Below are 11,536 nucleotides of genomic sequence, written 5' to 3'. Positions count from 1 at the left end.
AGAGCGGACCTTTCTTCTTTTAATTGGCTGCTGCCGCTCCCGAGGGCCCACCCTTTTCCACTTTCCTGTCAACTCTGCCTCAGAATTGGCTCCTGGGCTCAGAACGGATTGGTGATTGGACACTACACTAAGCCTCTCTTCTACCTAGCAACAGTGGCCCACCGTGAGCTCCTATTGGACGTGGGATCAGTGCGAGCGGCTATTGGTCACGGGGGGCGTTTACGGATAGAGCCTGCCAAAGCGCTGAGGCGGTTGGGGTGGTTATGGCGGCGGTGTCAGRAGGCTCCTTCCGACTAGTACCGGATGGAGACCGCAGCTGATCAAACCCGTGCGGCACCCTGGGACTGCTGCTGCTCGCTCTCTGAGCCGGGGGTCTCGGGGTGGTGCCTTCAGAGCCCAAACCCAGAGCGCTGTTCGGACGAGCCGGGCAGCTCGGGGGCCTTGGGATAAATAACCGTGGCATAAAGCTAGCGACAGGCGCTGAGGCCGCAAAAAAGCGCAGCGCTTAAAGTGAACCAAAACATAACAAAAAGTTGTTTAGATAAGGCAGTTGATTTGATGCATGTTTACCAAACGTGATGAAAACTTCCTTGCTCTCAAGGTGGGGGGGGAGGCAGGGAGGCCCATTAGTGTGCCCCGGGCCGTGACAGGTCTAGCCAAAACAGTATATAACTTTCTGTTAAATCTAGCAGAAATAGTCACAATTAAAGACTGGAGAATTTGATACTAAATGGCAACAATGCATGGTGCGTCGTGCCCTTTGTAGTCATACCTTAACTAGTTCCGTACGGATGAGGTCACTAGGGAGGCAGATGATGAGTGACACCACTACAAGCATTACCTGTTCACCAGCACAGAGACTTTCTAATTTCCCCAAACAACCACTCCTTTATTACGGAAAAAGGGTCAGCACATGCAGTTCCTTGGAACATCCCGTTATACAAATGTTTGCCATTTTTCCAACATAAAGATATGGCTGTATTTTCAGCATGGCTTCCTGTCGCAACCTGATTTATATTTATCTACTTACTGTTTGTGAGTTCGGTTGTAATAATTTTTTTTCCGAGATAGCAGAACTAAAGAAAAATACAATCTTTAACTCATTTTGAAATATTCTTATGATYGTGTGGTTCAGAAGGTCTCACCGTCTCCAAGTTTTGAAAAAAAAGCCATGTCTTTTTTTTCTGGTGTCAGCAATGTACATTTTCAACTGTTATGACATGAACCCATGTATTCATGGGTTAAATCATATCTGAGCAATAAACAAGCCGGTTACCAGAGAAGTAAAGTGTTGATAGGGGCAGAAGGAAGAGAAAAGATGAGTATGATAATTCAAAGCCAATGAACTAAATTTCTCYCCTATCTTTTTCACTCTCTTCCCATTTGGATGAATGCAGGACAAATCAGCCAAAACTCAGAATCTCACTGATAATCATATAACTATGTATTCTTTGTTTTTTGGATATCCAGTTGGGATTGGATTTGCAGAAGCTCTCAGCACTTTCTGTTGCTGTTCACTTTGATAGGAGCTTTGCTTTGAATATATAAAAGCTTATATACACATCTTAAGATAAAAAAGAAATGCTAACTACTCTGAATAAATCAAATTCTATGCATCTCAGGTTTGGATGCCAAAATCAGTGGACACTCAACAGTCTGACTCAAGTCCTTCTAATCTTTCTTTTCTCCTGGGTAAAACAGGAATATTACTACTACTTGTGCCCCCCGAGTTCCTGGAAAAATAAATTCTGCAATATTTTCAAAATGCTCAAATATTGGGATAGGCCAGAACATTGTTAGGAAGCTTTTGAGTAATTGAGTAAGTCTGTATTCAGGGCAGGCTTTAGATGACATGCAAATAAAGGCTGAACCTCTGCATTTAATGAGAGGAATAAAAGGAAGTGTTGGGTAACTAACTATGCAATTCTTTTAACAAAGTGCTAGTGCTGTGTGGAAAAATAAGACACCATAAAGTCTGCGACACTTCACTTTGAAAGCCCTTAGCCAGGGGGCAGAGCCCAGCATTACCCTGCAAAAGGCAGCAGCCAAGACGTTGTGCTTCAGCTGTCAGCTTTATACTTACACCCAGATTTGAGTTGTAAGCTCTGCTATAGGCAGCTACAGCCTATAAAGCTATTGGTAAATACAACTTGAGAACTGTTTGTTGCRCTCAGTCCTCACTTTAGATAGAGCCTTTGTCTGTTACCTGATCCCACATGCATGTTCAGGTTCTTTCTGGCCTTCATGGTGGGGTTTTGTCATCACCTTGCATCGATCTGATAATTAGAAAACCGAAATACAGTTCACACTCAGGCTGAGATTACCTTCTTCCCTCTGATATTCCCTAACAGAAGTCATTCACTTTCTAACCCTAATGTCTTCTAATTTTGCTAAAACATAATTTTATACTAGAAATAATAGAAATAGCTCCAGACTTATTTTATATTTGAGGTAATTACTAACCTAGAAAAATAAGGATAGGTTGTTGTTGCTCTTTCRATCTTACTGATAGAAGATCAGTCAGTAAGCACAATCTATTCAGTAGTTAATTTCAACTATTTTCAATTCACAGTGTATTTCAGAAGAGTGACAGGAGCACTCAATTGTAAAGAATTTCTTCTACAAATCGTGTGAGAAAATGAGAATGGCATTGAGCAGATGCATACAAAATTTTTCCCAGACCACTAGTAACTAATATATTTAATAAGATGCAACAAAAAAATTCGAATTCCATCGCCTTAGGAATCATAAAGTCAACAAATAATAGATAATGCTTTTGTCTAGAGGGTGTGTTTGTGCAGGCTTCAAAATGAAGTAGTGCATCAAACTGTAAAAAAGCAAGAAAGAGGAAACAGGAGCAATAATGTTAAAACTGTATTTGTTAAGGTCCCTATAAAAACCAGAGTAGATGCTTGTGTGACCAGGAAATGACCAATCTTTTCTTGGTATTCCTTGGTACATCCCTGTGAGTCTGCTGCTTGCCATCCCTTCTAACTTACTGAGATTGCAAATTAACATTTGCCTTGTGTTCGTGTAGCACCTACTGAAACAAAATATTCTCTCTTCTTAGGCTCTATGTCAATAATGATACTTAATAAATCATAAAAACTATTTCTGAAAGCAGGAATTAACTGAGGATTGGCAAAACTAGTTTGCAGGGAGGGATAGATGCAGTGCTCATCTGAGTTGAAGTGTCTGGGTTGGAAACTTGTAATTGTCCTCTGTGCCATGAGGAAGCATGGGTCGTGGACAGTATCAGCGGAGAGGTGAAAATGTCCTGCTTGAGCAGTCAGTACTCCCAAACAGACTTCGGAAACTTYGCACTTAAATAAGCTCCCACTCCCGCTCTGCCACAGGGAAAGGGCATAGTTGATGTCAGCTGGAGATTTCCTGTGGTATAAAGACAGCCAGCATATTTTTAATCTTATGATTACATAAACATTGAACACTGTGTCTTTTTACTRTAAAAGAAAATATTACTTGATATGATATAGACATGCAGACATTTCAAGAAAAAAATCTTTTGCCACTTAGAAGCTCTTCTGCTCTTCTGTCCAGGCTTCAACTCTTCTGCAATTCTGTTGAATAAATTTATGCAGAAAGGTTTGACAGAAAATTTAACTTCAACATCCCTGTAATTAATTTGACTTAGAGAAGAATAATTTGTAGAATTGAGTTGTACATGCCATTGCTCACCCTATGGTATGCTACCATATGTAATTCTTTTATTCATAGTGTTTCTATCACTCGGAAGAGAGCTATGTTCTCTCTAGCTCATCAGTTAGCCAGGCCTCAAGCAGTATTTTATCCCTTTAATCTTTTTTTTTTGTATATCAGAACATCCATACTAAGTAATCCTTTTTACTATTCTACTCTGAACTCTCTCCAGTCAATCAATATCTTTTAGTATTTAAGTATCCAGAATAGTAAATCATTTCTGAATGCATCCTCTGAAGAGCCATATAAAAAGGGTTTTATACATCTATTCGCTGTAAATGTTGATTTTCAGATATGGTCAAAATATCATATTGACCATTTGAATGGCAAGCTCATCTCTCTTAAGTGTATTTCTTTAGACATGCTGATCTCACTTGTTGTACAGAGGATTATGAAGGTGTAAAATAACTATTCTTTCCCAGAAACCCTTGCACAGCTCAGCTTGTGCCAAGTCAGCGAATATAATTAGACATTTCAGATGATGTGAAATACCCAGTCACTAAGAACCGTGGAGCAGGAAATGGCTGTAGGCATGGAGAGGCATTGGCTGCCCATGGAAAACAGAATATGAACACCCCAGAAAAAAACACAGTAAATTATTCTGCACAGGACAGATGCAGTAGCAGGCACTGTGTTCCAGTTCCTCTGCAAGGAGCAGTGTCCTCCCTCCTCTCTCTGAGGTAGGATAGAAATGGTATTTTACTCCCCCTTACACAACTCTATCCACAGTCACAAATTATTTCCTTCACATAAGGCAGTCACCCCATGAGCGTCTCTCTAAAACAGACAACTGTTTTCAATCCTTATCATAATTAAACACACCCAAGCATACCATAACCCTGCCTGTATATGAGAAGAAAGGGGGAAAAATACCTTGGCTATAGGCTTATATGAAGCAAAAGTCAGGGAGACTTGCCCATCAAGCTCAATTCTCTGCTGGGCTCCCAAACGCTGTGTAGGCTCAAAGGCTGCAATTCCTGGCTCACTCCTGTGAAGGCTGTTCCCTGCCTTCAGTTAGTGAAGAACATGTTTCATTTTGTGGGGGAGGAATTTAATCAGTTCCAATCTAATCAGGCCTCTTCCGGGTTGAGGCTTTGGGCATTAGTGACTTCTTGCTATTTTCAGTTCTTGCCTGGTTACATCTAAAAATATCTTATGACTGAAATATTTGCTGCTATAAGCTCATTTTTGAAAGCAGGTCCAAAGTTCCACCATCATGTCTGAGAGTAGGAAAAACGAGCAATTACCAGGGCAGCTACTACCTTGAAATGACCAGTCTTCTTTTCTACTACATCTAGAAATGGAATATGGAGAACAAAAGCCACTTTTTAATCATTGAAGAATCAGGGATAAAGCCTGGAAATCAGACACAGTAAGACTGTACTACTATTAAAGCAAAGAATGATAATTTCCTTGAAAAGGAGTGTTTCTTGCCCCTTTCATTACCTGCTTTCCTCAATTTCTCAGCATCAGCAAACACTGTCTGGATTGACTTTTGCACCAAATCCTTTACTCACCTGGCATTTTGTAGAAGTAGCTACTGCCCAGATTGGCAAAGTACTGAGTATTGCCAATGTGCTGAGTTAATGCTATCACCCAGCAGTCTCATCTTGCCTCTCATGAATGCATCTCAAACTTTCACAAAACATGGTAAGAATTACTATCATCTTTCTTTGGTAGATAGGAAACCTGAGGCACAGAGCTAAGTGATCTGCCCAAGGTTAAGCACAGACTGTTGCTCGATCAGTGAATAGGCTACAGGCACATCCTAAATTCTTGTCTAGCATCCTACTGCTTGACAGTATTAACAACTGAATAATTTTAGCCAATTCCCCTGAGCGCTTTCACACACACATCAGGATGGAAGGCACTAGGTCTGTCCCCAGGATGCCAGTTCTGAAGAATGCGTGATGATCTGTCACGTCCCTTTAGGGCTTCCCTTGAAGGAGGGGAGAAAAAACCATTCACTGTGCTCCCATCCACTCCTGCCAGCTTGTGCAGATGAACAGTCACAATCAGATATTTTGGAGGTGGTATCAAAGCATATTCATCTGTAACAGAGGCCACTAAAAGATGTGCTGCAATCAGCATGGCTGCCTAACCCCTTTCCTGCATGAAGAGACTCAATTGTTTTAAAATGTTTGAACACAGCACTCATTATGATCTATGTCACTCTGTTGATCAGATCAGCAGGAATGAAAAATAAAGCCACGTTTAGTGAACAACAGATATTGGCGGTGCTTCTGAAATAGGCCAAGGGCTTATTGAAAAGAATATTGATTGAGCCAAGAAAACATCAAGCAGTTATAAAAATTTAATCATATTCTCATTCAAGCCTGCCTTCAGTGCCAGGAATTAAAATTCTCATATCTCCTGAGGACTGAAGATACATTTCCATAATGTTCTGTAAGTTCCAAAGCTCTGCATCTGTACAGAATAGTAGAATTATTCATTGCAAATGATTTAGCTGAGATACATAGCCTTTCTACTGTGAGCGTACAAATTATGCATAAACAAGCTCTGTTGTTTTAGTTTTTTTTTTTTTTTTTGAATTTATTTCTCATTTGCAGTTGTTTAACAAAGAGCTAGGAAAATCAGTATTAGCCCACAATTTTTGAAGTGGTTAAGGTAAATATTGGGTCTGCATGCTTCACCAACATATGCCTGGTGACTTGGATGGATAGATGATTTTACCACTATTCCTCAGCTAGAAATGATGAATTTCATTAAAAGAATGGGTCCATGTCCTTATTAGAAAATTGCCCACAAACATTTGCAATTACTTGGGAGACCTACTGTACACAGAGAGTGAAAGGGCATTTTCAGAATGGCGTATTTTGGCACAAGGACTCTTGTAGGGGCTGGATGTAGAAGTGGTTTAAAAACACAGGAAAAAGTGCTTGCCAGGGGAAAACAGAAAACGTTTTCTGTGGGCTCCGGTTCAAAATATTAATGCGCTTTGAAGCTAGATTCACTGCTGGGGAGAACAAAAAGAAAACAGAGCTATACCTGAAGCTGTCATTCCCCCCTCCTCTTCCAACCCTCTGCTTCTCTAGCGGCTGTGTCAAACTTTCCTCAAAATCAGCTGTCTCAGGGTCTCTCCTGCAAGCGGAGACACTCTACGCAACAGAGGCAACTGTAACGGAGCAGGTTTCCAGAGAGCTGGCGCTGTCCTGGTAGCAGGGATGGGATGGTGGCCCAGGTCTGCTGCACACACCTTCCAGGAGCGCTCAACAGCCTGCCATGCTGCTCTAGCGTCGAAGGTTTCCTTTATGGTAGGTAACTGGATAAATGAAGAGTTACATGGCACATACTCCCACATGTTGCAAAACTGACTCATACCTCACCCAAATTAAGGAAGAGAAGGGAGTGTCCTTCCCCTGTTACYCAGCTCATAAGAATTTGGGGCTACTAGCAGGGTCAGTAGGCAGAACTGCTTCACAAAGCTGTCCTGCTTGTCTCACACCTCTGTCATCTGACCACTGCAGACTACACAGCAAGGAGTTAAACCCGTCTGGACACAAGGGCTTCAACTTCCTTCGTGGAGTTTATTGCTTCCAAGGTGCAAGGGATGCTCGCATCAATGTGCGGCATGTGAATTTCTATCTGTTGCCTTTCTTGCCCTCCACCCTCCAATTGCTTTCTTCCATGGGATTTCTTCAAGGAAGTGAGGGAAAAATTTCAATTAGAGTAGGGCCTGCCTGAAGGTGGCTGGAGGACTAGGTTACAGAAAAAAACAAAAAAAAATCATAGGACATAGATAAAGACTTGGTAGCCAAGTGCTGGGAGAAAAATCAAAAATAGAAAATCTTATTTCCTGTGAGGGTGACAGACCACCGGCAAAGGTTACCCAGAGAGGTTGTGAAGTCTCCTTCTCTGGAGATATTCAAAACCTGCCTGGACACGGTCCTGTGCAATGTGCTCTAGGTGACCCTGTTTGAGCAGGGGGGTTAGACTAGATGATATGCAGAGGTCCCTTCCAACTTTGACCATTCTGTGATTTTGTGATTATTTTTAGAGTGGAAATTAAAGCTGTATTTATATACCTCACTGTACCTAGTGACCATACGACTGAATAGATTATAGTGGGASTCATTCTAAATAAGGAGGCCTTTAAGAAACATTTATGTTCATTCAGGCTTCTGTAACTTTTTGCTGTCTATACAGTATTGCAGAAACATCTGGAAGAAGATCTGCAGCCAAATACTAATCTCAAACTCCACAAATGCTAACAGCATCTGTGGCAGTTTTTACTGCAAATCATTACAACATGTGAAGTCCTTCCATCAGTCTGATAAGCAAAGCCTTGTGATGAGAATGGTGTCACAAGGCTTCTCTGCACTACAGTTCTYGTTTCCAGATGTCTCTGTTTTAGATGTATATGAAAAGATACTTTATTCTCTTTCTGCAGTAAGGAGGAAAAATGATCTTTTCAGTGTGCCTGGAATGTCAATGCAAAGCAGAAGTCAAAGAAAGCAAAATAAGCAGTGGAGGTAGCAAGCACAGCTCTGAGTAAACATTTTTTTCCAGCATAAGATTAATCCTGAGATGCTGTACAGCTGATTTTATCTATCCCCTTCTGCTTGTTCTCAGGGTCAGACTCCCCCTTTCTCAAACTTCCAGTAGTACTGATAGCAAAAAAATGAAAAGAATTTGGAAGAGAAAAGGACTTCAGCCACAAGCAGACTGAAACAGGGGAATAGCAAGAAGATACAAACAAATAACCTGTCATGCTCTATTCACATCTCATTTGCTCACTCATGTCACGTAAAATATTCCCTCCTGTCAGCAACAGACTGTCTTGTCACAAACATATATTGGCATCATCACTCTCAGGAAAAAACTTTGGAGCTTGGGGGAGGATTTTGCTTCAAGGATTTTTCTACCCTCCAATATAATGATGCAGTTTATTTCTTGAACTATCTGCCCTAACTTGTGTACCTGCAGGACATGCAGTTATGGTCATTTCTTACACATCCACACCCACTTTGGGCTATGTAAAGATCATTGATTAGTATTTGCCTGTGGTSTTCAAAATAGCTTCTTGCCTGTTTTGTGCATTTGGTTTCTAACCAGAGACATGGCAGCTTTTAGCATTTTGCTGGACAGGAGAAAGAGAAGGTGACAGCAGAACATATCCTCTATCTAAATAGGCATGAATGTTTTTCCCTATAACAATCAAAAACCACTAGGAAGTACCTGATCTTTCCACTAACTATCAAGGGAATCAGCTCCTAACTTATGTACTCAGGAACTGCACCAATTTAGATACTTAGAAAAAATAATTGATAGTTAGATAGTTTGGGTTTTGTGTGTGTTCATGTCCCCAGTGTACTTTAGAGTCCTAAGGAAGAACCCAAAGTTTCTTGGAAAACTGAAAAAAAATATTTTGCTTAGAGGTAGTTCTGGTCCTAAGTTATAGTTTGTGTTTTATAAGCTGCTTGCTGTTCACTATTAATGGAGTACTACTGGAAGATGTCTCATTACTTAGATGACTGAGTTATCATGAGCTTCACCAGAAGTCGATCACTAGCTGACATTTTTATTAGAGGCTAAGTTTGTGAGCAGGATACTAAAGAGAAGACTGACCTAATTGAAAAGTAGATAAGAAAAATGGAATAAAGATGGTCTTTTAATATAGGCACCTTTAGTATATTAAAGGAACAATAGAAGAACATTAAAAGCTTGTCTAATTGCAAATGTCCACCAAATGTCAGCAGCTCTTTAAAAGTGAGCTATCTGTATTTTAAATCTGAGGGGACTTTTAATTCCTCTAGGATAGAAGCAGTTTGTCAAATATTTATAATTTAAATAAAAAGAGGAGGAAATGTGCAAACTCTTCCCATCCTGTCCAGAAGCATTAAAGCTACATGCTAGAGGCACACTACCAATGTAAAACATCATCATTTTTATTACTTTGGGGAGAGGGAATGGAAGGAATATGTGAATGGATGCTAAGAATGAAAACACATGCTCAAAGCCTGCATGTATGTCMTTTTCATGAATATTTCATTGTTTTTAAAAAAGGAAAATGATAGTGTTGGTAATACAGTCCTCTCTTTCTCTCTCTCCAAGTGTTCTCAAAATACTTATTTTATTCCTTCCCTTCACCTCTCTGCAGTGGCCAGCAGAAATAGTGCTTCATAAAAGGTTAATAAGACTCTGAATAAAGCAAGAGTTTGATATTTTCTTTAGATATAAGCATGAAGAAATTTTGTTCCAGTTTACAGTCAGTGGAATCACTGACTTACATGGGACCACAAAGGGTCTCTTAAATCCACATTTATTTATCATTTTGAGCATACTTCGAGTTTTCCAGACAGGTAGAGTGCAAGAAGTCTGTAATTGCTATGTATATTCAAAGAGCCATAGGACTAGATGGCTCAAAGGATAGGAAGACAAAAATACCAGGCATTTTCTTCTTAAATCAGTTAGTCATACCCAGCTGTGAAAAGCAGTGCTTGAATATCATTGCCAATCAGAATTTTGAGTGACCTGTGCAAAAAGAAGTTGGTGGCTTTCCTAAGCAAACAGTTCGGCACAGCATGCAAACTTCCGCTGTGCATAACACATACCTATTGGTACCTTGGTAACTTGGACGACTATTGCAAATAATCTAAAGCAGAACAAGGAAAAGTAAGTTTATTTTGCTATGGTATTGAACACCCTCTGTGAGGAAACAGAAGACAGTTTGAGTGGTAAATTCCTTTGGTGTTTGAAAAATCAAGAGTAATCAATAGTGGCCCAGCACTATTCCTCAGATAGCTTAAGTATATAACTTTAACACAGTTAAAATAGTAGCTTTTCTGTTTTCTCACTCAGCTTTCTACTAAGAGCACATCCAAAAATCTATGCTTTTATCTAAAGTATCCAAAAGTAAAGCTATGTACATTTCTTATTTTTGGAATGCTCAACTGCATTTAGCAGTAGTTGTTAATACGGTATTTAAAAGTCCCTCCTTGATTCTTGCAGTCATTTCTGTAATCCTGCAAGTCTTCTACTAATGTTTCCATGTGGTAGATTTTGAGCCCACTTCCTCAAGTAAATGGACAAATATCTACCTGTTTCCAGTGCACAGGAAACTTGAGCTTTGAATATTTAGCTGCTAAGGTCTGTATRGTGAGCTAATCTTACATAAGGTCAGAAATTAAATGCAGCTCTGGTATCTTTTACACAGTACAGCAAGCTTTCCCCTCACTTATTCAGCAATATGAGCTATGGCATAAGGTTTAATCATGCCTGCTAATGCTTAAGCAATTTCATATCTACAAGAAAAGATGATTTACTTGTGGCCTTGAATTCCCATATTCTCAGAAGAAAAATTACATATTTATTTTCATAGGGTATTGAACAAGCAGGAAAAAAAAAAGAGATAATGCTAGGGCAATTATGAATGGCTTAAAAGAGGAGAATGTCACACAAATTACCTATAGCTGTACAGATACAATAAAATAAGCATAAGGTCATGAGGATTTCTTAAAAGACCTTCTATTAGAGAAGGAACTACCAATTACATTGTTGACTGGCTAAGCTCACCTGGCCRCACAGATTTGAGTTGCATGCTTGTGTTTTTTTCCAAGGTGAATACAGTGACAAAATRAATAATCATGCTCAGTGCACATCTGTCTTACCTAAAATCTCTTAGCCACACAGGGATGATGAAGTAGACAGCCCAGCTTCTCCAGATACTCCCCACAGACATCTACATCAGTCCTCTTGACCATGGCACTTCTTGAGAGCATATACTATAATTATTTTGTTCTCCCATGCAGGAGCTTTGGCATTCATGCCCCCTCCTCCACCCCCCCCCCAAAAAAAA

This window comes from Rhea americana, unplaced genomic scaffold (assembly GCF_003343005.1).
Source record: "Rhea americana isolate MKP2758 unplaced genomic scaffold, rheAme1 scaffold_118, whole genome shotgun sequence".
In the NCBI taxonomy this organism is placed as follows: domain Eukaryota; kingdom Metazoa; phylum Chordata; class Aves; order Rheiformes; family Rheidae; genus Rhea; species Rhea americana.
This window is presented reverse-complemented; position numbering follows the sequence as displayed.